General features: G+C 38.7%; 1 pseudogene; it reads left to right on the top strand.

The window, feature by feature from the left end:
* Positions 1 to 22,410: 22,410 nt before the first annotated feature.
* LOC110923351 lies at positions 22,411 to 25,484 on the top strand (annotated as a pseudogene).
* The last annotated feature ends 461 nt before the right edge of the window (positions 25,485 to 25,945 follow it).

Here is a 25,945-nt window from a genome sequence, read left to right as displayed (position 1 = left end):
GTTGGTTTGTACACAAGGATTAGGTGACTAGATCCTCCTAGCCGGACCTACACTCTTTTTTACAGCCCGTTCGATCACGACTAACAGCCACGAAAAACACCGGTGTTCACCCGTCACCCCGGTCATCCTAACCGGTACATCACCCGCGACAACGACTGACACGAACACCCTTCTGGACTTCGTCTTCTGCTGCATAACAGTCCCGAACAACCCTTCTTTCTCCTGCTTTAATCACCACTAACAGCTACCGAACACAAGTGTTTATCACCGGTCATCACCGTCGTCTTAACCGGTACGTCTACCACAACAACGGCCTACCGAAAACACCATAACGCCTCCGTCTTTTGCTGTTAATCAACCCCGAAACAACACCTTCTTTTACGACTGCCCTCCACCGACCGACACACCCGCCGGCGGCGGAGGCTTCCCGATACGAGCCCTAGGCTCTGATACCAAATGGTGGTTCAGGTCCCACACAATACACACTCAAACTCATGTATATATGTGTATATGTAAAGAAATTTGCAGAATGAAGAAGGCTGCTGTTTCGATTGAAATATGGGTACAAAACAAAAATAAGTTTTACTCCTATTATACCCTTATACAATTAGCAACTTGGGCTATATCTCATGTGTTTAAAAGTCACAACCTTCATTTCATTTTACTCACACCCTTTCATTTTATTATATTATATAACCCTACAAAAAATAACTTGGGGCACCATGATTTAGATCACAACTCTTCAAAATGTCACAACCCTTCAAACAAATGTATTAAGACACACCCTTAAGACACAATGGTTTAGATGAAAGATTTTTAAATATATCATACCTCTTCAAGAAGTCACAACCTTTCAAACTACTTTTAAGTATATCACCCCATTTACAAAAAGTCACAACCTTTATATATTATATACACATATAATGTCCGATTTGGTTTATGTCTCTTCTGTTAAACATAACGGTCGTTAGAAAACTTATTTAAAGAAAACATATGCCTTAAACATCACATCCGTTAGTGTCTTTTTTTCGAAGCGGCATCTCTTCAACTAAAAGTCAGATTGCTTAGAAAAAACCAACATGCTTCGGTTGAAATTATAAAAAGATGGCACCTTTTGAAATGATACCGAACCAACGCGTCGAAACTGCTTCGTTTGAAATTATAAACGGATACCACATTTTGATTTGGCAAAAGCACCGATTCATAAAATACCCACTCAATCATTATATGCTATATGTATTAACTTATTATTAAATTAAATATAAACCCATATGTTCAAATACTATATCACAAAACCCGATATATGTAAATGTTACTACATCTTTCACATTTGTTTAATATAATATTTAATATGTACAAAGTTCTTTCATGCATCTTCGGAACGCACCAGATGACGGTTCGACTCGATTACTTTAATTTATAATAAATTAATATACTAAGTGATTTCATGGGGCCATGATGGTTCGATACTCCATACCAATTCATCATTCATCCTTTTTTCCAGTCCTTTTGATGGAGAAAAATCAGATGATGGTTCGTATTCTGTTAAAGAGGAGAATTTGGAAATAAGGTTGTTCCATAGATTCTATGAAACAAAGGGAGTATAAGGAACACGATGGTTTTGTACGTTGGTTCATATGGCTAGGTGACACAGTGGTTGAATCGCTACCAAACGTGATGATTCAAGACACGATCTGGATTCGTGAGATGGATCGTGGTCAGTTCAAGGAGATGCTTTGGTATGTTGCTTGATAAACAGACATGATGGTTTGATCAAATGGACAACAAATTAACATGTATAATTAATGCTCTGTATGCGATGGTTTGCTAAATCACATATATAAATATGAACGATCATGATGGTTCAATAGTGGTGACTATTTAAAAGGTTGCCATACCATGCACACACCTCTTCCAAAGGGTACTTTTATCATATGTTAATTATTGAATACTCAACATCTCCATTCTCACAAACGCCATTCACGTCATTCCACCGCCATTTATCAAGTACCTATTCTTCTTGGTTCCATTGAATTTAATTGATTCATACATTTATATACTTGAATTTCTTAGTATTTGTTCCTTAGAATTTAATTGATTCACACATTTGTATGCTTGAATTTTTTACAAATCCTTTTTTTTTCTGATTTTTTGTATGCAGTCAATCGTGTTGGTCATGTTGACTTTTAACAGTGTATTATGGAGTTACGTTGATATCGATTTTGTGTTGGATGTTCATGTATTTATGGATGATGACAAAAAAAATGTTGTTGTAGGAATTAGAATAGATTTGTTGGATCTAATAAGTTGTTTTTTGCATTTATATTTTGAATTTATTAAATTAGTCTATCATGAAGGTTTCATTTTTTGTAGTTGTGATCAAAGATGATTGAATCTTTAGTGTATTGCAAATAGATATGATTTTGTGTAAGTTATCAGTCAATTGTGTTATAAGGTGTTCATCATGTTGATATATTTTAGTGTATATGTCATGAAGTAACGTTGACATCGGTTTCGTGTTGTATATTTATGTATTTATGGATGATGACGACTATTGTTGGAGGAATTAGAATAGTTTTGTTAGATCTGTTTGGTAGTTCAGGTGTTTTGAAATTATTGAATAGAGATGGCGGGTGTTCAATAAGGAAAACATACTCATCAAGATGATGATATATTGATGAATTTATTGAGGAGTATGTGTTTTGCCCCAATTTCAAAGGTGTTGAAGGATTGATGAATTATAATAAACAAAAAACTTATTTGAATGGTTTTTCATCAACAGGGATGGGATAAAGCAAAATTAAAAATTTTCACATCTAATAGACTCATATAGTGATGATAAAGATGTTCATAATCAGCATCCCGCCGCAACGCGCGGGTATGATTTAACTCGTTTATAACAAATATAAAACAAACAACTGCACTAAGTGAGAGAAGCCCACGTACTCCTCCAAGTCTCCAACAAACTCGGTCCTCCATGCACATATTCCCCAACAATCTCGGTCAAACATGACCACTTCTTCTCCAAATAAATCTGGTATTTGACCCATAACCCGGTTAAACATGTAACCCGTTCGACCCGTTGAACCATGACCCGATAACGTGCCGACCCATGACCCGTAAACTGAACCGATTAATCCAACATTCACCCCCTTAATCGGTGTTTGTTTACGCCTCTCATGCCTCTCGTTTACGACACCCGAATCACCGTTATTTCCCCGAACCATCTTGACTTCTACCGGACACCCGGTCTTCACCTCGACCACGTCCAAAGTCTCCTGGTTCAGCTCGAATTAAACTGACCACGCTTGTAACATGTCACATGGCATCACGCCGGAAACGTTCACTAACATCTTGACTCATCACGGATCAACGACCTCTCCCCGGTCACATCCAAAGCCACCCGATTTGAACTCCAACGCCATAATGTCACCACCGTGTTCTTTATTTTTTTCAACAACCTTTTCCGATCACCCTTGTTCAAGAGGCTCTCCACCGACAAAGAAAACAAGCCACCCGCTTCTTCCGTTTTCTCACCTTGCCAAACGAGACGAATCCAAAGCCACCTGCTTTGACGGATCCATTCTGCCCGCTTTTCACGCAACACGCCGGTCTCCTTTTATCACGAACAAGCCAATCAAGGTACTTGCAAACGCTATGATAAAAATAACATCACAACCCCTCTTTTTTACAGCCCGTTCGATCACGACTAACAGCCACGAAAAACACCGGTGTTCACCCGTCACCCCCGTCATCCTAACCGGTACATCACCCGCGACAACGACTGACACGAACACCCTTCTGGACTTCATCTTCTGCTGCATAACAGTCCCGAACAACCCTTCTTTCTCCTGCTTTAATCACCACTAACAGCTACGGAACACAAGTGTTTATCACCGGTCATCACCGTCGTCTTAACCGGTACGTCTACCACAACAACGGCCTACCGAAAACACCATAACGCCTCCGTCTTTTGCTGTTAATCAACCCCGAAACAACACCTTCTTTTACGACTGCCCTCCACCGACCGACACACCCGCCGGCGGCGGAGGCTTCCCGATACGAGCCCTAGGCTCTGATACCAAATGTTGGTTCAGGTCCCACACAATACACACTCAAACTCACGTATATATGTGTATATGTAAAGAAATTTGCAGAATGAAGAAGGCTGCTGTTTCGATTGAAATATGGGTACAAAACCAAAATAAGTTTTACTCCTATTTATAACAAATATAAAACAAACAGCTGCACTAAGTGAGATAAGCCCACGTACTCCTCCAAGTCTCCAACAAACTCGGTCCTCCATGCACATATTCCCCAACAATCTCGGTCAAACATGACCACTTCTTCTCCAAATAAATCTGGTATTTGACCCATAACCCGGTTTAACATGTAACCCATTCGACCCGTTGAACCATGACCCGATAACGTGCCGACCCATGACCCGTAAACTGAACCGATTAATCCAACATTCACCCCCTTAATCAGTGTTTGTTTACGCCTCTCGTGCCTCTCGTTTACGACACCCGAATCATCGTTGTTCCCCGAACCATCTTGACTTCTACCGGACACCCAGTCTTCACCTCGACCATGTCCAAAGTCTCCCGGTTCAGCTCGAATTAAACTGACCACGCTTGTAACATGTCACATGGCATCACGCCGGAAACGTTCACTAACATCTTGACTCATCACGGATCAAAGACCTCTCCCCGGTCACATCCAAAGCCACCCGATTTGAACTCCAATGCCATAATGTCACCACCGTGTTCTTTATTTTTTTCAACAACCTTTTCCGATCACCCTTGTTCAAGAGGCTCTCCACCGACAAAGAAAACAAGCCACCCGCTTCTTCCGTTTTCTCACCTTGCCAAACGAGACGAATCCAAAGCCACCTGCTTTGACGGATCCATTCTGCAGGCTTTTCACGCAACACGCCGGTCTCCTCTTATCACGAACAAGCCAATCAAGGTACTTGCAAACGCTGTGATAAAAATAACATCACAACCCCTCTTTTTTGCAGCCCGTTCGATCACGACTAACAGCCACGAAAAACACCGGTGTTCACCCGTCACCCCCGTCATCCTCACCGGTACATCACCCGCGACAACGACTGACACGAACACCCTTTTGGACTTCGTCTTCTGCTGCATAACAGTCCCGAACAACCCTTCTTTCTCCTGCTTTAATCACCACTAACAGCTACGGAACACAAGTGTTTATCACCGGTCATCACCGTCGTCTTAACCGGTACGTCTAACACCCCTTGAAGTTGTCAACACTAACCAACAGGTGACACTGAACCCCCCTCATTATCACCAATAAAACTAAGATTATTTTGGAAATGAATGTGCTCACCTTATCTTGATTCGGAGAATTCCAATTTCTTGATCACTGATTGTTGCTGTAAATCACCCTTAGAATTATATTTCTTCAAAGTCATTCGTCCAACACACTCACCTGGACCTCTTAAACCTTTCTAAATTTCATAATCAGTCGATGGTCGCTCATAATCCGGAATATAGCCAATAAGAGTGAGTTTTGTTCTCTTATTTTTTCCTGCCACAAGAACACCTATTCACCATTGTTTTAGTTCTTGCTAACTGGTTCAAAAAAATCTTGAATTGCTCAAAAAAAATTGTTTCTTTTAATCACGTAATTGAATACTTGTTGTTGAATTGCTAACTGAAATCACCATCCTGAATCGCCAAGAATCACAAAATTAAGCATGTCATAAGGAAAGAACTGTTTTGATACCAGTGTTATGGTACAAAATACAATGATGGATTAGAAGAGAAGTGGAACACACATAGAGGAAGAATTATCTCAAATCATGTTGATTATTTTAGTATAACTGGATTGAGTTATTGACCAAAGTGTATCATGATATACATCAAATAAGTTAAGTGAGTGCAGAGTGCACGGTTGTTTAAGTTTATTATAATTTTAAGTTAAGTATTTAGGAACCTCATTGGCTCTTATGGACAAAGCCCCAAGCAATGGGGTTCAAGGGGCAACGCCCCCGAAGGGTTCTAGGGGTAGCGCCCCTGGGAGCAGGGTTCCAGGGGCAGACCTCTGGTTGGGTCCAAGGTGTAAAGCCATTTTGGTCTCAAACCCTAAATACGAAATTCCATCTCTTTGGTCACTCTCTAGCTAATGAATTATACGAATTATGCACTGATCAATCTAAAAGTGATTCACGACTCTCAAATTAGGTTTCTTTTAAATTCCCCAACAATTCATCCATAAATCAATCTCATTAATCAGTTCGCTTAAGTACAACTTTAGTTGTTAAGACTTTAAGACTTACACAATCCACACTTGACAATTAGAACAAATACAAACTAAACCCTCTACTTATTAATCTCTTACTAGACCGTAAAAGATCACAACAAACCATGCCAGATCTTCAATTGAAGGTGGTGGTTAGGTCCGGCAGTGGTGATGGTTCACAGAAAGTTAGGTGGTGGAGGATGGTCCGATTATGCTTTTACGTACGTAATCAATCCCAGAGTATAGTTATTAAACAGATGGTATATTAAGGGGTATATTGGTCCTTTATTAGAAGAAAATAACATATAATTTGGATTGGCTTGTGAGTTTGACTTAAATTGATACAGAACTGAAAGTGATGAACTAAAAAAAACAAATTTAAACTTTTGGACTAAAATTGGGATGTATGATATTTTATCATCTGTATGTTGGTTTGCTTGAGATAAAAGCGCTCTTTTGTATCTTGGTTCGCTCCATTGGTATACTACCTGATGTTTTTCTTTGTTTTATAGTCCAACCTTATTTCCAATTTTAGCTTCGCTCCATTGGTATACTACCTACCTGATGTTTTTCTTCGTTTTATAGTCCAACCTTATTTTCATTTTTAGCCAGCATTTGCAAAAGTATGGCTACACGTCCTTTGAATAGAAAACGAAAGGCTCTTGCACTTGAGAATACCAGCAAACAGTCTTCCTCGAAAGCACCTAATGAGTTTGGTGTGCAAACAGTTGCTCAGTCAGTAAGGCGATCAGCCATGCTGAGGGCTGCCGCTAATCAATGCTCCTTACAGTCTCTCACTTCTATCCAGCCTAATATGCAACAGTCTCAAGGTCCATCAACATCATCACCTTATTCACAATCGCCTGGCCCTTCATATGTTGATTTGGGAGATTGTACAAGCGAATGCGAATACTGTGGCGCATTGTTTTGGTTTGAAGAGCGGCTGAAATCATCTCCTCTAAGACAAAGGCCAAGATATAACACGTGTTGCAAAGCAGGTGATGTACGCATTCCTTTTCCAACTGAGCCACCGTCATGTATCAAAGAATTGTATTCTAGGTCGCAATTCATGTCAAACATATGTGCGTATAATTCAATGTTTTCCATGACATCGTTTGGTGCTAACGTCGATGATACGGTTAACCATTCTGCTGGCCCATATGTTGTTAAGGTCGTTGGTCAAATTTCACATTGGATTGGATCTTTGTGCCCTTCAGAAGGCGAGAGAGCTAGGTTCCTTCAAATGTATGTCTATGATACACTACACGAAGTTGAAAATAGACTTCACTTTTTTGATAGTGATGATGAACGTCGGTTATTCTCAGATGTTGTCTCACTTCTTACACGTACATTAACTGAAATCAATGGTTTTGTATGCCTTTTCAAGAGTGCTGCTGAGCTTTGCTCGCAACAAATACCGGAGTTTGCAATTACTCTTTATAACAAGGCTAGGCAAAGCAATTATGGCTTGCCTGTTGCGGGTACTCTTGGTGATATCGTACGCGACAATGACCCTTTAGCAACTGACTTTGATATTGTGATACATAGTAAAGAAGGTATACCAAAGCGTGTGAGCAAGTTGCATCGTTCGTATATGCCTCTTCAGTACCCGCTTCTTGTCCCTTATGCGGAACCAGGCTGGTCTCCAGAACTTCAATTGACTCTAGATTCTAGAGAAAAAGACCGAAACCTAACCATGAATATGTTTTATGCCTATCAAATCCACGATCGTAAGGACACATAGGCGTCACTATTAAAGCCAGGTCGTCTCTTCCAACAATATTTGGTCGACGCACATGTTGTGCATAGAGCAATGTCGGCTTGAATATTTTCGTAACAATCAAAATAAATCCCGCTCTGAATTCTTACGTGGCATCCACGATGCCTTCTCGAAAGGTGGTACCGAGGGTCGAGAGGTCGGAAAAAGAATAGTCCTACCATCTTCTTTTACCAGCGGCCCTCGATATATGTACAAGCATTATCAAGATGCTCTTGCAATTTGTAGGGTACATGGTAACCCACAGTATTTCATAACTTTCACCTGTAGCGTCAAATGGGCGGAAATCAAACATTACTTGAATAACGTTGGTTGCACAAACTCGCAAGATAGACCAGACATTATTGCTAGAGTGTTTCAAATGAAGGTTGAAGCTTTAGCTAAATTTTTTAAGACACATAAAACTTTTAGGAAGGTTGCAGCGGGTATATTCCTAAACTTTACATTATTATTTAACACATACTTTCTTTTTTCCCTTAAGTACTAAGAAATCATATATCCTAATTAATAATTAATTGCAGGTACTGCGTAACCGCAACAATCGCAGACAACACAACTCCTACTATGGCAACATTTTTTGACGAAGCAACCGTTCGGTTAATCGACATCCAATGCAGAGATATGATCTTACAGCATGGCTTCGCAGACCATTATGAAACACCAGAACCCCTATATAAAGCCATTGGAAAAGAAGTCATAATGCAAGTTCAATATGCCTGTTCATCAACTGCCAACTCAAGTCTTCTCTCCGTCAACAAAGTCTTCGACAACACATTAAACATCACAGCCACACCGCCTTCACCTACCTAACAAACAACACCAGCTGCAAACAAAAACCTGGCCCTAGGATCAAATGAAAACAGACCTTCAGCCAAACGTCAACTATATCAATCAGGTATCCCATCCTATACCAACAATTAACTTAAACCCACTTTTAACAAAGACATCATTACTAATGAACTTAAACAACACATGCAGAAGGCGTAAGCGACACCAAGAAACTCAGGTTCCCGGAATAGATCGCTAACAAATACCAACCCAGCAAAAAGAACGCAACCAAGTGCATCAGAATGCACTACATTTTGTACATCTGAAATAACTGAAGTAGTTATTGTAAATAAACTTATGATACGTTCTGCAAAACCATGGGCTGCTTTTTGTATGTATTAATCACATTTCGTATGAAAACCATGTTGCACCTTTAATCCTCAACTGATTTACTGCCACGAAGCGCAGCCTTCAGTCTTGCTATTAACTTGCATAAGACCTGGTAAAGCAACTTCAATGATTTCCTTACATAACAATAACACACCACAACACCAGCTCAAATTTGCATAATATTTGTCTACGTACCATCTCTGTTAATGACTATGTCTTGAGGTTTTTTATTTTTGTTAATGATTCATATTAGCAAATTCACACCTTCAGGTCAAAGGTGTGAATTCTAACCCACAAAACATCAGGAAACAGGCGTAGCGTTCCAGATTACAATTTGAATCCTTCAAAGTACACACGCTATACTTCTCAACTTTGCATAATATTTGTCTACGTACCATCTCTGTTAATGACTATGTCTTGAGGTTTTTTATTTTTGTTAATGATTCATATTAGCAAATTCACACCTTCAGGTCAAAGGTGTGAATTCTAACCCACAAAACATCAGGAAACAGGCGTAGCGTTCCAGATTACAATTTGAATCCTTCAAAGTACACACGCTATACTTTTGATGATGAATCTAATAGTGAAGCTTATTTAAAGTTGTTGGAGCAAATTAGCAAGTCATCAAAACATGACACTGTGGGGCAGATATCATGTGGTGAATTGCCTAAATCGGTAGTTTTTATTCCAAGAAAAAAAAAGAGGTAATGCAGGATATAACAGTGAGGAACAGGTTAAGCAGTTATCTACTCAAGCATGCTCAACAGAAGCCGGTTCATCAATATAGATCCAAAATGCAGGAATATGATGACGATCTCTTCGGAAAAATCCCTTCAACTATTCAGCTTTTAAACTTGAGAACATTAGCAAAACTAAACTGGTTTTGTTAAGGTTATGACCTGTTTTTGCATCGATACAAAACACGTTTTGATATCCTTTTAGCATATCACGACTTAATGTATTAGATTTTTGTATCGGTGATACTGGTCGAATTCCCGACGCAACGCGCGGGCGAACCCACCTAGTTAATCTAATCTATAAGGTAAAAAAGAAAGTCATTAAACAAAATTCTTAATTATTAAATATTTAAAGGAATACGAATCTGGTGTATTAAACAATGCATATAAGTGGTGAGATGAAAATAAATAAAAATTTTGTTTAAGCTCTTTAAGATCATTCCAAGTGTCCCTAAGCTCTTTAAAACCATCAAACAAGCCCCAAGTATCAAAAACAAGCTTTCTAAGTCGGTTAAACCGGCTGTACAGGCAGCTGTGATGTTTTTCAGCATCTGGGCACCTTAGGCGGCCCGCGTAAGAGTCCATAGGGACCTTACGCGCCCCGTGTGAATGTCCTGTCCGGTCAACAAGGTTTCAAATATTGCATTTTTAGTCCCTGGTCCTTCTAAACTCGTTTTTAACATGGTTTCTTGCACTTTTAACCCCCAAACATGACTTTTAAGGACCCCAAGTCATAAACCAACTTTATTAAGTCCCCGGTTATTCATACGTTCACCGAAAAGTCTTAAATTTCAACGTTGACGCTTTTAACCCCTCGTATACGAATATTGTCATAACTTTCTCATACTTTATCGAAACCTTGTGAATTTTTTATCACACATTCTTGTGAGTATAACTAACCATTACAAAGCTTCGGCTTCGCTAAAAGGTCACTCAGAGGTATATTTTAAACATGTTGACACATTTAACCCCTGTAGTTTGTAATTCCTCACTTTCTTTCACAATTAACTTCGTATGATCCATGATTTATTCGTTTAAGGGTATAAACATCATGTAGGGTTATTGTGAAGTATATTTATCCCATTGTTGACACTTTGAACCCTTATATTCACATACTTTCTCTGTTTGTCAACTTTAGTCCCTCTAAAGTATTCTTTCACACGTTCAAAGTTTATGACACGTGTCAATACATTATTGGACATAAATTTACGAGGTGTTACAGTTCAACCAAGCACCCCCTGCCCTTATCCTTCCACTCCTCGGCCAAATAGTTCGCAAGGAATTCTGGGCCCATGGCCGTCACAGACCCACATGGCTACTTACAGCCCGACGCCGACCGATATTGCACAGGCTCTCTACACTCTCTCTATGAGTCAGCCTTCTGATCCAGTTGGTTATATGGACACCGGCGCCACCGGCCACATGGAGCAACCAGGTATGATTTCCCCTCTATTTTTAACACTTGCACTAACAAGCAAATAATTGTTGGCAATGGCTCAACCATTCCCGTAATTGGACAAGGCAACAAAACTTTACCTCCACCTTTCCCGCCTTTCAAACTAAACAATATTCTTTATGCTCCTAACCTCATCAAAAACCTCATCTCTGTCCATCACCTAACGACGGACAATTTACTTTCCATTGAATTTGACCCGTTTGGTTTTCTTGTGAAGGATCTCAAGACCAAGGAACCTATCCTACGATGCAATAGCTCAGGAGACCTCTACCCTCTCACCACCAACTTCATCAAGCCTCCCTCCAACCCTACTGCTTTAGTTGCTGTTACTCAAGACCGTTGGCATCAATGCCTTGGGCACCTGGGCAATTCTTTATTGCATTCGTTAAAGACTACTTCTTTTATTGATTTTATTAAACCCAATAATACACTTTGTCAGTCTTGTGTTTTTGGCAAAAGTGTTAAACTACCATTTTATGATTCTATGAATAGCACTCATTTACCTTTTGATATCATTCAGTGATTTGTGGACCTCCCCGGTCTTAAGTACCAATGGTCACCGTTATTATGTATTGTTTCTTGATGACTTCATAGATTTTCTTTGGACTTTTCCTCTAACAAATAAATCTCAAGTTTACACCACCTTTATCAACTTCTATAACCATATTTATACAGAGTTTGAACGCAAAATTAAACAATTCCAATGTGACAATGGCACCGAATACACCAACAATAATTTTAAACAGTTTTGTCACATAAATGGAATGCATTTTCATTTCTCATGTCCCCACACCTTCTCCCAAAATGGCAAAGCCGAGAGAAAAATACGAACCATCAATAATATGATTCGTACTCTTTTAGCACATGCCTCCTTACCACCCTCCTTTTGGCATCATGCCCTTGAAACCGCTACCTACCTTCTCAACATTCTCCCTAAGAAAACTCAAAAATTTCTATCCCCCACTACCCTTCTATACAATGTCCTTCCAACCTACACTCATCTTCGCGTGTTTGGTTGTCTATGCTATCCCATCACCCCCTCCACCACCATCAATAAACTCACCAACCGCTCCAAACCGTGCGTTTTTCTCGGTTACCCCTCAAACCATCACGGATATAAATGTTTTGACATTTCTAATAATCAAATATTTATCTCTCGTCATGTTCAGTTTGAGGAGGCCATTTATCCCTTCTCCATACAACACTCCAACACCAATATTGACTATATTTTTATTTCCCCACCTTTACACCCTCTATTGCAAGATTCTGTCCATTCCTCCCAATCCAATGTCACACCCAACGGCCCACCCCTCACTAACCTCGGCCCAGCTTCAGCCGGCCCAATCCCTTCACTCCCTTCCTCACTACCCCCTCCTCAATCACCTAACCCAAATGTGCCTTCTTCAGGCCCGTCTTCAGCCCACACATTGGACCCAACACCTATCGCCCACAATCCTCCCTCCTCCTCACATCAGACTACCCCTCCCTCCTACTCAATTCCACCACAGCCGATCTCATCACAGCCGATCTCACCACAGCCGACCCCACCTCACTCCGTCCTACAGCCGACCCCACCTCACCCCGTCCCACAGCCACCAACCCGTACCATGCGTACACGAGCAATGGACGGGATCACCAAGCCCAAACAACTTTTCAACCTTAACACCACGTCCATTATTCCAATTCCGAAAACTCCCCACCTTGCCTTGTCCACACCTGAATGGTATGGTATGATGCCATGCAAAACGAATTTAGTGCACTTATTAAAAATGAGACTTGGGAACTAGTACCACGTCGCTCGGACATGAACATTATTCGTAGTATGTGGCTTTTGAAGCACAAATTTCGTTCTGATGGCTCTCTAGAATGGTACAAAGCAAGGTTGGTATGTGATGGTCGTAGTCAACAGGTTGGAATTGACTGTGGTGAAACATTCAGTCTGGTGGTGAAACCCACCACTATACGGACGGTTCTCACTTTGGCTCTCTCTAAATCCTGGCCGATCCACCAATTGGATGTTACCAATGCATTTCTACACGGCCACTTGCAGGAAACTGTGTACATGCACCAACCAATGGGATTTCGACATCGGGACTTCCCTGATCATGTGTGCCGACTCAGGAAATCCCTTTACGGCCTCAAACAGGCATCCCGGGCTTGGTATCAACGGTTCACTGATTTTGTTCTTCAGCATGGATTTACCCAGTGCAAGACCGATAATTCTCTATTCATTTATCACCACGGTCATGATGTTACCTACCTTCTAATCTATGTGGACGATATCATTCTCACCACCTCTTCTGACCAACTACGCCAACGGCTCATGACCGTTCTTGCAGGTGAATTTGCTATGAAAGATTTGGGACCCTTATCTTACTTTTTGGGCATCTCGGTCACTAGAACGGGGGACACACTTTTCTTATCTCAACATGCATATGCAAAAGACCTAATTCATCGTGCAGGTATGGACTCATGCAAACCTGTCGCGACCCCGGTCGACACTCAGAGTAAATTGGTCAGTGAACCGGATTCATTATTTGATATTTGATGATTCTACTACCTATCGAAGCCTTGCAGGTGCATTACAGTATCTCACCTTCACTAGACCCGAAATCGCATATGCTGTTCAGCAAATATGTATGCACATGCATTCTCCTTGTGTGGCTCACTGGAACGCTCTTAAGCGTATTATCAGGTACTTACAGGGCACTGTTGACTATGGTCTTCATCTCCACGCTTCTGCGACACTCTCCATACGTGCCTATACTGATGTTGACTGGGCCGGTTGTCCTGATACTCGTCAGTCCACATCTGGGTACTGTGTCTACCTCGGTGATAACCTGATCTCATGGTCCTCTAAGAGACAATCTACTATTTCCCGTTCTAGTGCCGAAGCTGAATACCGAGGGGTTGCCAACGTCGTTGCGGAGGTATGTTGGTTGCGTAATTTGCTTCTTGGGCTACATCATCCCTTGAACAAAGCTTCCCTCGTCTATTGTGACAATATCAGTGCCATCTACTTATCGGGGAACCCGGTTCAGCATCAACGAACCAAGCATATCGAGCTCGACATTCACTTCGTCTGAGAACATGTTCAAAAAGGCCTGGTTCGTATCCTTCACATGCCTTCCCGCTTTCAGATCACCGACATCTTCACCAAGGGCCTTCCTCGAGTCCTCTTCGATGATTTTTGCTCCGGTCTAAGCATACGTTCGCCTCCCGCTTCGACTGCGGGGGTGTAATAGACACCATATTTATAGTATTGTAATTAGTGTGTCTTTTGTATCAATTATCTCCATAAATAGGAGATTGCGTTGTATCTTTATATAGGGTTTATGGTGAATGAAAGAAATCAAGGAATTATCATTCTCTACAGTTAGTCCCTGTGATTTGCACAAAATAACATATTTAGGTACTAATAGTTTAAAATCACCTTCTAGAGTATTAACTTTTCATTTTGTAATGTTTGGAGGTATTAACTTCTAGGGTATTAACATAGTTAGTCCTTGTGGTTTGCACAAAATAACATACTTAGGTACTAATAGAATGTGATTTTAAACCTACAAATAATGTTAATACCTCCAAACGTTACAAAATGAAAAGTTAATACCCTAGTATGTGATTTTAAACTATTAGTACCTAAGTATGTTACTTTGTGCAAACTACAGAGACTAACTATGTAATTAACTCTTTAAAAGAGATACTATTTCAATATAACTTTTATTATTTAAACTAATATTTTCAATAAATACAATCACAAGTTGATGATGTCATTTTCAATAGTAAAATCAAATGGTTTGCCAAAAGTGGCGGCGGCTTTATGTTTTTTTTTTCTCTTTTGTATAAAATATTTATTTATAGGTCCTGTCAAATTACGATTTTATACCCTGTTTAAATTTACGATCTTGTCCCCAGTTAGAAATTAAATTTATGCTTTGCCCCAAGCTTAAATTTACGATTTTGACAGCTAAAAATTACGATTTTGCCTTCAGTAAAAATATTACGACTTTGCCCCCGATTCAAAATAAAAAAATGGTTTTACACTGAGTTCAAAATATTATTTTACCTCCACTTTAAAATTACGATTTTACCCAGGCTAAAATTGCAATGTTGCCATAGTTTTTTGGCCAAAACTATGGTAGTGTTTTATTTTAGTTGGTTTACTCAATTTAGTTTTTATTCGTGCCAAACAGCTGCCTATTACTCGCTAACTGGTCCTGACAAATTATTGTTTTGCCCCCAACTCTAAATTACACGCTTGCCATCATTTTAGTTATTTTTTTTTATCATAACTATGATAGTGTTTTTCTTTATTTGGTTAACTCGATGCATCTTTTTTTTATCGTGTTATAAGTAGCATGTATAACTAACCGAAATAAAGGCGTACATGTCATTAAACTAATAAATTTTTTGTTTAGCGCCACGCAACGCGGGCAACGCATAACTCTAGACGACAATAGTTCTGCCACCCAATTGGTGGAAAATGGGTGGCTGCCCTATTATTTTTTTTAATGTTAGTATAATATAATATAATTATAATTGCCCCCTTTTAAAAAATACGATTTCGCCTACAGTTTAAAATTACGTTTTTACCCTCAGGTTAAAATACTATAATGTTTTTGTCCCTAGCTAAAAAATACGATTTTGCCCTTAGTTCAAAACAACGATTTTGCCCCATTTCAAAACACAATTATGGTTTTGCCCCAACTAAAAATTACGAATTTGCCCTCTTTTAAAAACTTATGATTTTGCCCCGAGTTAAAATTTGTATTCTTCCCATCGTCTTAGTTTTTTCTTTTCAAAACTATAGGTTTTTTTATTTTACTTGGTTGACTCAAATTAACTTTTTTGTCAAGGAGATGTCTGACACTCGCTCATTGTTTATGACAGCTTACTATTTTGCCCCCAACTCAGGCTTGCCATCTTTTTTTTAGCAAAACTATGGCAGTCTTTTGGTTTAATTGGTTGAGTCGATGTAATTTTTTTTTAGATCGTCTTATGAGTAGTATGCACAGGTAACTAAAATACATACGTACATGTTATTAAACTAAGAAATATTCGGCTTAACGCCCCGCAACGCGGGCAGGTCATCCAACTAGTTTAATAAAACAATTTTTATATCTTTTGAAAATGCTTTTTTCTTTTATAAAAAATCGCAAATCAATTACCTCTATGTGTATATTTTTTGGGTTTGGTTTACTTTTTAAATAATTGACCTCCCGCCGCAACGCGCCGGTTAGTGTTAACTCGTTACCATTGTTTTATAATCGGCTGCGTTAGAAATTATCGTCCTACTTTATATAGTGCAAATTAAAGAGTAATTCTTTTATTCATATACTTATAAATAAGTTGATTTATACTAATTTTTTCTTCTCCAACGGATAAAATAAACTAGCCACAAGAGGAATGGGTTGAAAGTCACCGAATGTCTATTGGCATATTACCTCTTAAATATTTTTATCTAAAGAGTTAGATAACTATTCTTAAAATATAACCTCATAATCATAATTAATGTGTTAATTACAAATAAGAAAGATAAAAGGTGTTTAGGGGTAAACCCCTATTAAAGGCATGTTTGGCTAAGCTTATTAGAGTTAGTAGGACTTTTGGGAAAAGGAGTTTTTGAAAAGGAGTTTTTAAAAAAAGTGTTTAGATTAGCTTTTGGGATGGGAAAAACCAATAAGTCAATAAGCTGTTTTTTAAAAAGTGTTTGGCTAAGCTTATTGATGTAAAATGATTAAAATGGACATTCTTTCATAAGTCAATAAGTTGTTTTTTTAAAAAGTATTTGGCTTAGCTTTTTTGTTTCTCTTCTCTTAATAAAAAGTTTAATTTAATAAAAAAAACCTACAAATGCTTTATCAAACCCACCGGCCTTTCTAATATAGTTATGGATCGCCATCGACGCTATCACAATACTCACTTGGTGTTCGTACGTGAAATTAACATGCATATCTCTCAATAACGCCCACCTAGCTTTCCACACTCCAAAAGTACCTTCAATGATATTTCGCAATGATGAGTGGTAATAGTTAAATGTCTCTTTTGGTCCGCGAGGAGCACGCATAGCACTAGTTTGTGCACGTCGAAAATCCGGTATATGATAACGAATGTTCGTACCTTTGTATGGAGCAAGGTACCCTCTAGTATTTGGGTATCCGGCATCAACAACATAATATTTATCTGCAAATAAAAAAACAGTTGTTATTCGTTTTAAATAAGTATTAAAAGCATAAAAATGACATTACTAAAATTATACTAACCACCCGTGGGATGTGGAAATTGAAGTTCCGGCCTCTCTAACGCTTCATTGAAAATTCTCGTGTCATGTGCAGTCCCCTCCCATCCGACCCACACAAATGTAAAACACATGTTAAAATCACACACAACCATTATATTTTGTGTAGTGTATCCCTTTCGACCAATGTACTTCGGTTGTTCGTTCAATGGAACCGATGCCTTCACGTGTGTCCCGTCTATAGCGCCAATGCAGTTCTACAAATACAAAACGATATCATATTTAAATCATTTATTAAAGTAATTGTAGCATTAGATAATACCTCGAACATTGGATAATACCGAGGATTGTTTAATATGTGTGCAGGTACATCATCATTATAATTTGCGGCTGGCTTGATGATATCAGCACTCATCCTAAGCACGGCTGCCAAAACTCTATAGAAATGTCTATGAATTGTTTCCCGAGAATGATTAAAAGATTCTTGCACGAACCTATTTGTACATCCATGAGCCAAGGTCATCAATAAGATTCCGACCGACTCCTCAATAGACACATGACGTGTTTGTTCCAATCCGTATTTAGTGACAAGATCAACGCATAACTGTTTAAAAACAGGTATGTTCAGCCGAAACATATCATAACACCGTCTCGGATGGCCATTAAGAATTTCAATAATAAACTGGTGCCCAGTGTGTTCCGAAGTGTGACATGGTGTTCGCGCGATACGCAAATTACGAGCTATTATAATCCCTTTCACAACTTCGGCACATAACCTTTTAAATCCTATAACCTCATCATCCATATACTCTTCATCACTGTCATCTGAATCAGAGTAGTCACTATCCATCCTGTATTTAAATGTCAAACCATAGCATAAATTAAAACGTCAAACAACACATAATGTCAAATGATCACATATATTTAAATGTCAAACGATAGCATAAATTAAAATGTCAAACACATAATGTCAAACATAATGTCAAACGATCACAGAAATTAAAACGTCAAACTATTAAATAAGTCATTCTTCCATAAGTAACGTAAGGAACTCCATCTTTGCTTCATGAGTCATTGGATACATAAAAGCTTCACGGTTTTGCTTTTTGATGAAGACACGCAAGGGTTGTGAATACTTTTTTGAACCTTCTTCAAAGTCGGGAAAAGTGACGGCAATGTTCATGCAATCCGCTATTGTAGCCGAGGGACCATTTGGTGGAAAAGTTTGAGTGCTTTTTGTTGATAAGGCATCAAGTACAACATCTAGCTTTTCCTCAAAAGATGAAGTTTTACTCTTGGTTGAACGTTTGTTGGCAACATCCTTATTCTTCTTCCTTTTACTCGAACTACTTTCAATGAAAATGGTAAACATAGGCTCATCATCACCTAAATTAATTTCGTCACTCTCTCCTTTCCCCTCCACATTTTCCTCGAGGCGAACATCGCTCGGATTGTTATCGTTTAAAAATTGCAACGGCGTCTGAGATTGATCCCCAACGGCAACACAATCCCGAAATAAAGGAGCATAATGCGACTCGAATATTTCCAAATTTGCACCCTTAAATTTGACAAAGTCTTTGTTTACCTACGAGATAAGACGGTTGATTAATGGATTTTCAAGTTGCAATTACAAATTCATTAATTAATAACTTACCTTTATTTTCTCCTCCCACTACTCATCCGATGCCTCGATTAAGCTTCTTGTCCCACCGATCCCAGTTTCAAGCCTTATTAAGCGGTCATAAAGCTTCCAATCTTTTTTCATGGAGTCCCCTTTGTTTTTAAGTTGTTTTCTATCAAAGAATTTGCCAGTTTTTTCGTTCATGGTTTTTTCTATATTCTCCCACCCAATCTTATTAAAGTGACCACTAGGTTTACTCCCTTTTATACATTCAAGCTTGCAAGCTTCGACAAAGTCCATAAACGCATCATTATTCCACAAGAATTTTGGTTTATTCTTTTTAGTTGACGTTTCACAATCAACAACATTTGTGTGGTAAGCATGTATTATCTGATACATATACGCATAAAAATGGATCCAAATCTGATTAATCGAACCCATATAGCAAACAATACAACAAACAGATGCGTTAATTTTGTTTTTACACTACATATCCAGCAACAATCAACAATACAGCAAATCTGATTTAAGATGCAAAAAAAAAAAAAAAAAAACCAGTAAGCAGACCCAATCTGATTTTTACACTTACATATCCAGCAACAATCAACAAACAGATGCATTAATTTTGTTTTTAGCATGCATTAACAGATCCAATTTGAAACATATTTAGCATGTATTAACAGATCCAAATCTGAGATTAATCGAACAGCAAGCAAACAGATCCAATTTGAAACAGATTTAAGATGCAATTTCGAACAGCAAATATATCGAATTTCAAACAGATTTAACATGCAATCGCTGTGAATTGGAATCTCTGAGAATTGGAAACATACCTGAGGTGGAGAACAACAGATCTGATGAGCGCCGAACAGGTGGAGAATGGGCCGCCGGAGGTGGAGAACAATCGCCGGAAAAGGGAGCCGCTAGAGAAGGAACCGGAATCGATGTGGCGGCTTGTTGCTGTGTTTACGAGAACATATGTGAGGATGAACGTTGTACTGGTTGTAGGGCACACAGATATAAGGACACAAATATAAGGGGTAATTTAGTAATTTGATTATTGAAAAGTCATAAGCTCAAGAAGTTACAATTTCTTAGCTTTTCAAAATCTCCTTTTCCTTCTTTGCAAAAAGCCATTTCAAAAAGAACTTTTGGCTTAGCCAAACACAAAAACAACTTATTTGCTTTTTGATAAGTCAATAAGCCAATAAGTTGTTTCGAAAAGCTTAGTCAAACATGCCCTAAAAATGCATGGCTCATTTCAATCCAAACTTATTTTGTTTTGTTACCCAACCCGCCATTCTAGTCACCTCTTTTAACATCCCAATTCTCCTTACAATTTATCAATTAAGTATATGAATCTCTTAGAGTTTTGAAAATATTGTTAAATGTATCAGAAAAAAGGTTGATGAACATATGGGCAAATATTGTTAATACACTGTCATAAGTTCCAATTTACACTAATCTAAGTGTGTTACCATGTTACACCTCTATCGTGCAAGTGATTAATTAGTAAAATCATGAAAAGCTATAAGCATAAATTCAAATATGGTACTAGAGCTGAAATACACCCGAGCTGCATGCCCATGGAATTATGTGTTTCTATAATAAAATTTATATTAAAAAGTCTGTCTTGTGACGTGTCTTTCATCGTATGACTATTCTTGTGGTTAGGACTAGAATAACAGGGGTGGGTTAACAATTAATTCAGAGTGAGTCACAACATAGACTTTTCGGTGTTCAACTTTGGCCAGCAAATATCTTTTGTACAAATTTGTTTGGGACGGACACCTTCAATGGTGTCTGCATCTGAGGTGGCGGCCAAGTAAAGGAGAGAGGGAGGCGAGACAGAAGAGAGAGAGAGAGGGCGTTGCGTTTGAAATTTCGAATGAGTGAGAAACGGATGGAAGAGTAGCAAGAGGGAAGAGTGTCCGTGTGAAGCACCGTTGGAGGTGCCCTTCGACAAGTAGAGAAGACACGTATGCAACTTGTCTACCTTCATGTGAAACAAGGGCGGACCCAATGCTTTAGCAGCCATAGCACGGGCTACAGCTCAAGTGCGTATTCATAGTGTATTTTTTTCTGGTTTTATACCAAAGATACCCCTAACCAACCAAAACTTGTAGAATAAGGGAGATCGATTGAAACAGTGGCCCAATTGTCCAAATTACTAACAATATGATTGAAATTGTGGCCCAATTAGTTAGGTATTTGTTTTACTTGATTTATTTATTGTCGTTTTTTTATATTGTATGATTGCATGGTAAAAATATTTTTTTGGAATACACCTGATTTAATAGGCTAGTTTCGTCACTAATATAAAACGCAATTCTTTTGAACAACTTTACTCTCAAGATGTAAAATTATGCTTCTTTTCAAAGTCATATAAGTCTCACAAGTCTTCCATGATGGTAACTCTATGAGAAAGATGTTTGACAATTGGTGATAACATGAGTTCAAATTTGAAATGTTTATGATTTTGATATTTTTTATTAATTCAATTTTCGTTTAAAATATATATTATATTAAACTTTTTTCTAAAATTTAAAAACATATATTTTTGTATTACTTTTACATATGATTCTACAAAAAATTATCGATAAATACTTTATTTTGTACACAAATTGGTTTTTAAAAAAAAATATATTAGAACATAAAAACAAAAACAATACCAAGTATTTAGATTTTGTAAAAAAAAATATTAGAAGAAATATGTTATCATAGAATGTTATATAAAATTATTTTATAATTATATATCAATGTCTACCACACTAGCGGATCTAGAAAATTATTATAGGGGCAACATTTCAAAGAAAAGTGGTAACGAAATCGAAAAAACGTTAAATTTTTCCAAAATTTACACTACCATCGGGAGTGTCAAGGGGTAACGGAGGTTACCTCTTCTTGAAGGGTAGATCCGCCCCTGGTCTACCATGGAACTAACAATGCTTTAACTCTACTTGAGAGAAACATCTTTCTAAGGCCATTGGGTGTGGTTTGGGTACTCCCTTTGGGGACTATCCGTCACATAGGCGCCACGTCACATTGGTGGAGGATCATCCCTTTGAGGACTACCCAAAGGGTGTGGAATACTACCCACTTTAATAAAAAATCAATATATATAATAGAAGGAGAGAGAGAAAAACATGAAGGGGAGAGAGAGAGAGGCAGTTTGTCGCTGCCGTCTTCCAGGCGACGCCGGCGACGTGACGAGGGGGAGGGGGCCGGTGTGGGACGAGCCGAAGACGAGACACATCTTGGTATTACTAAGCTGTAAGCCGTTTAGTACGAAATTCTGAATAAGAAAGGTAAGACGTCGCTACCCACATGTCATATATTTCAAGAAATTAAGCCCATCCAACTTTCAATCAATGTAATTGCGTTCATATGTCAGTTCTATAATACCCAATGCTGGTGATACAGTATCCGTATCAGTTCAAGCATTAATGGAGAATTTGCTCCTTTTATGTTTCTCTCTCATAGTTTCTCTCACATCTGGAGCTGACACCATATCTGCACACCAGTCTTTAACTGGAAACCAAACAATCATATCCAAAGGTGGAAACTTTGAGCTGGGCTTCTTCAGAAATAACCATGTGATTAATATTGTTCTAACCGATCTGAATCCAGCTCCAATCTTTTTACCCATGACCGGAGACCCGTGTGACCCGTAAACAAATAACCGGCCATTTGAACTGTGACCCGATTACGTGCCGACTCGCTGAACCCGTGACCCGATAACCGCGTGACCCGTAAACAAACCCGATTAATCCAACATTCTTCAGAGCAGGTAATTCTTCTAACTATTATATAGGCATCTGGTATAAACTGGTATCTTCTAGCCCTTCTACCATAGTCTGGGTAGCAAATAGAGAAACACCCATCTCTGATAGATTCATTTCAGAATTAAAATTTGTAAATGGTAACTTATAGTACTCTTAAATGAGTCCAAAGTACCAGTTTGGTCCACAAACATCACCACAATCGATTTGAATTCTGTAACTGCGGTTCTTCTTGACGACGGTAACTTAGTTTTGAGAGACATATTGTCAAAACCAGATGAACGCATTTGGCAAAGTTTTGATCACCCGGCTCATACCTGGTTACCTGGTGCTAAACTTGCTTATGATAATAGAACAAAGAAAAGTCAACGTATTACTTCATGGAGAAGCAATGAAGATCCTGGTGTAGGACTCTTCTCTATGGAGCTTGTTCCATCTACTAAAGAGTATGTAAGCAAGTGGAATGGGTCCCAACAATACTGGACAAGTGGTCCATGGAATGGACAAATATTTAGCTTCATACCTGAAATGAGGTTGAATAACATAGATTACATTTATGATTTCAGCTTCTTTTCGAACAAAAACGAGAGTTACTTCACTTATTCTGTGTATAACTCTTCAATTATACCTGGATTTGCAATCGATGTTTCGGGTCAAGTTCAGCAACTAACAAAACAACTGAATTTGTTTTGGGTTCAGCCAAGAAGAAGGTGTGAGGTATATGCTTTGTGTGGCGCTTTTGGTACTTGCAGACTCACTCTATTACCATTCTGTAATTGCTTGACTGGTTTCAAACCAAAATCAGAAAATGACTGGAATCAGAGTGATTTCTCTAGTGGGTGTGTGCGAAAAACGGATTTGGAATGTGAGGATAACAAGGAATCGTCCGGGTTTTTAATGGTTGAAGTCGCTAGTTCCCCTCCAAATTATGTGTCTGTGGCGGTTGGGGATGTTGGAGAATGCCGTACCAACTGTTTAAACAATTGCCGGTGCAATGCTTACTCTTTTACGGATAATCAATGCTCAGTTTGGGAAGTAGAGCTCTTGAATCTTTCGGAAGACAATGTTAATGGGAAAACAATCTACATCAAAGTTGCTTCTAAAGATCTTCCGCCTCGGTTTCATGAAAAGAATAAACTTGGTGAAGTTGTCGGGTCCATTGCAGGCGTGGTTTTCGTACTGGGTCTAATTATGTTAATAATCTATAGAAAAAAGTGGTTATGGGTTGGGAAAACGAGAATGGATGGATCGTTGGTAGCGTTTGTCTACAGAGATTTACAAAGAGCCACCAAAAATTTCTCGGAGAAACTTGGAGGAGGAGGGTTTGGTTCTGTTTTCAAGGGGGTACTGCGTGATTCATCCGTTGTGGCAGTTAAAAAACTTGAAAGTGTTAGCCAAGGAGAGAAGCAATTTAGAAGTGAAGTCAGCACAATTGGGACCATCCAACATGTTAATCTTGTACGTCTTCGTGGGTTTTGTGGAGAAGGTAAACGCAAATTGTTGGTGTATGATTACATGCCAAATGGTTCTCTAGATTTCCATCTTTTCCACAGAAAACAAGATAATGTTCTAAGCTGGAAAACTAGGTATCAGATTGCAATTGGAACTGCAAGAGGGTTGGTTTATCTTCATGAGAAGTGCAGAGATTGTATAATTCACTGTGACATAAAGCCAGAAAACATTCTTTTGGATGTTGATTTCTGCCCAAAAGTTGCGGATTTTGGTCTAGCTAAGCTCGTGAGCCGAGACTTTAGTAGGGTGTTGACAACTATGAGAGGGACACGGGGGTATCTAGCTCCAGAGTGGTTATCAGGGGTGCCTGTCACTGCCAAAGCAGATGTTTTTAGCTACGGAATGCTGCTCTTTGAATTAGTATGCGGTAAAAGAAATTCAGAACAATCTCATGAAGGTTCGAGTTTTACGTTCTTCCCTAGTTTGGCTGTAAATCTTGTTATGGGAGGAGGCGATATCCTTAGCTTATTAGACAGTAGGTTAAATAGGGAAGCTAGTGTTGAAGAAGTGACAAAAGTTTTTAAAGTTGCAAATTGGTGTATCCAAGATGAGGAAAAGAGTAGGCCATCAATGAGTCAGGTGGAACGTATTCTTGAAGGGGTTGTGGATGTGAACATGCCTCCAATCCCGCAATCTGTAAAGATTTTCGTTGATAGCACGGTGAATGTTCCATTCTTCAACGTGACTTCCTCAATCTTCAACGAGTCTACTTCAACTAGGAGTTCACAAGTACAGAGCTAGTTAAGTGGTGATTCCCATTTAAAGAGTACATCTTCTTGAAAAGGATTTGCCTTTACTTATTTCGGTAGAATTGGATTTGCTATTTAAAAGTGATTTGCGGCGCAGCTTGTTGCCCGTCTACCTGTCATTCTTATGTAATTTTCTGTAATTTCAACTTTAATATTACAATGAAAAAGATAAAGGGAAGGTGGAAAAAAATAACAAACAATTTGCTCTTCTTTACTTCATCTTGATGGTAGGTTGCGTTTTTTTCATATTGTACCCACCCGCTGTTAGATTTAGACCAAATATACTCACCCGCTGTTATATAAAAAATAATTGTTACAACATGGATTGTAAAGCGTAGTTGATATCACATCATAGAGTCATAACATGGTTTGTTGTACGCGTCAGATCCTTTCATGCTAAAATTATGTTCAAATGTAGTTGTTGGTTCCTCTTGAGGTTACCAAATATAAAGGTCTATTTGTGCAGCATACAGAGATAGTCCTAGTTGCTTTGGTAACTTAACATATTCATTTTGTGAGGCATCTGTATGATGCATGAATGATGAGTGAGATTGTTCTAGTTGGTGTAAGACTGAGACATTATGCTAATTAGGGGTGAGGTCATGAGTTGAGTGCAACTCGCCAATATGGTAACTTTCAGTACGG

This window comes from Helianthus annuus, chromosome 17, assembly GCF_002127325.2.
Source record: "Helianthus annuus cultivar XRQ/B chromosome 17, HanXRQr2.0-SUNRISE, whole genome shotgun sequence".
NCBI lineage: Eukaryota > Viridiplantae > Streptophyta > Magnoliopsida > Asterales > Asteraceae > Helianthus > Helianthus annuus.
Note: the sequence above shows the minus strand (reverse complement) of the source record. Positions and strands in the feature narration are given on the sequence as shown.